This window comes from Moschus berezovskii, chromosome 21 (genome assembly GCF_049115385.1).
Source record: "Moschus berezovskii isolate FMDL1 chromosome 21, NW_MosBer_1.0, whole genome shotgun sequence".
NCBI lineage: Eukaryota > Metazoa > Chordata > Mammalia > Artiodactyla > Moschidae > Moschus > Moschus berezovskii.
Genome location: NC_142480.1, coordinates 53,942,790 through 53,945,091, shown reverse-complemented (window position 1 = coordinate 53,945,091; position 2,302 = coordinate 53,942,790).

Below are 2,302 nucleotides of genomic sequence, written 5' to 3'. Positions count from 1 at the left end.
AGGACCAAAGAAAAAATGACATCCACCTATTCCCTCAGAAACCATGCAAGCAAGAAGAGCAAGGAGTGAAATATAAGTGTTGAGAGGAAAAAAATGAACTCCAACCTAGAATTCTGTATTCTGAGGTCCTCTTCAAAGGCGAACCATAAATACATTCTAAGGCAAACAAAAATTGAGAGAATGTGTAGTCTTGCCTTGAAATGTTAAAAGAAGTTTCTTTAGAGAGAAGGTGTTGGTTCAAAACCAACAGCCTGGTGGTCCAGTGGCTAAGACTCTGTGCTTCTAATGCAGGGGGTACTGGTTTGATCCTAAGCCAAAGAACTAGATACTGCAAGCTACAACTAAGACCCAGCACTGCCAAAATAAGTTAAAAATGTTTTTAAATAAATATATATATTTTTAATGTTTAAAAAAACCAACCTAGAGCTTCCCATGGAAAATCTGAAAGAGATTCTCAGACACAGAGGACAAGGAGAGCCGTAAGAAAGAGGTAGACACTCCAGCCTGGTAGGTGGCAGATCTGACAAGCAAGGGAATTGGTACCAAGGCTGTGGCCCCAGGACCATACCCCTGCCCCTCCCTCTAGGTAAAATGCAGAAAACCACAACTACTTTTCAAATCATGGTACTGGAGAAAACTCTTGAGAGTTTCTTGGACTGTGAAGAGACCAAACCATGCGTGCGTGCTAAGTCGCTTCAGTCGTGTCCAACTCCGTGAACTATAGCCCACCAGGCTCCTCTGTCCATGGGATCTCCCAGGTGAGAATACTAGAGTGGTTTGCCGTTTCCTTCTCCAGGGGATCTTCCCAACCCAGGGTTCAAACCTGCATCTCCTGTGTCTCCTGCATTGGCAGGTGGGTTTTTTACCACTAGCGCCACTTGGCAAGCCCAATGATAAGCACTGACTCATTGGAAAAGACCCTGATGCTGAAAAAGATTGAAAGCAAAAGGAGAAGGGGGTGACAGGGAATGAGATAATTAGGTAACATTACCAACTCAATGGACATGAATTTGAGCAAATTCCAGGAGATAATGGAGAGGGGAGCCTGGTGCTGCAGTTCATGGGGTCACAGAGTTGGACACGACTTAGCGACTGAACAGTAACAAACCATGCCCTGTTCATGGCACAGGAACAAGAGTCCATCCACAAGAACACCCTGGCAAGCTGGTTCAGTGTCACAAGTGCAGCTCGTTACCATCTCATTATAATACTAACCTCTCTGCCATCCACACCAGGATGGTTCCACCGGCTTCCGACCCAGATGCCAAAGAACCATGCGCGGGCAGAAAAGAAGTAGCAACTCAGTTCCAGGAAGAACCCTGCCTCTTAGAAAACCGATGCAGATGCCTCCCCCTCATGAAGCTTACTCTTAAAATCATACCTGAATCATTCACCCAGGCAAGAAGTTGATTTGCAGCTAAGTTCCTGCTTCTCCAGCCTCTGGCCATTGAATAAAGCTTACATTGCTTCCATCTCAGCTTCAGTTTTTGTCCCACTTGAACAGGGAAAAACCTTCCCCACCCAGGCCAGATGGGGCTCCTGTAGGCATCCACGTGACCTAATTCAGTAATAATTAGGTTGAGGCTTACCTTGAGGCTTATCTTAGGCAGCACAAGATGAGTCAATCTCCAGACCTGCCCACCAGAATCTTAAAGTTTATGTAGAGGACTGAACAAAGTTAGGCCACACGTACCATCCAGATGGCCTGAACAACATATGGCTTTAAAGCTGCATCTTTGAAAATGGCTCGCACTGTGGGAACAGTGGGCAGAGTGCAGGCTACAAGGACAGGGCAGGGTTGAGGAGCCTCCCACCTCCTGGGTCTAGCTCCCAGGTCATCAAGTGGTCAGATTCTCTGGATGAACTCCTCCAATGAAAGGAAATTGATATGGGTCAGAAGCTCACATTTACATAAAGAAAGGAAGAGCACTAGAGAAGAAATCCATGAAGGTAAATAAAAGCTTTTATGTTTTTTATTATTAATTGATTTCACAGATAATAGCTTGTTACAAATAACGGTAGCAACAGTGTACTTGACTCTGTATGTTTATTATATACATACAATATCATCGTCATCGTTTAGTCGCTTAGTCTTGTCCGACTGTTTGTGAACCCATGAACTGTAGCCCACCAGGCTCCTCTGCCCATGGAATCTCCCAGGCAAGAATACCAGAGTGGGTTGTCAATTCCTTCTCCAATATATACAATTAAGCATATGCAATTGTATATATAAGCATATACACTTCCATATGCTTCTGTATGAATGAGATAAATGACTGCAGTGATATAAGATATAAGCAAG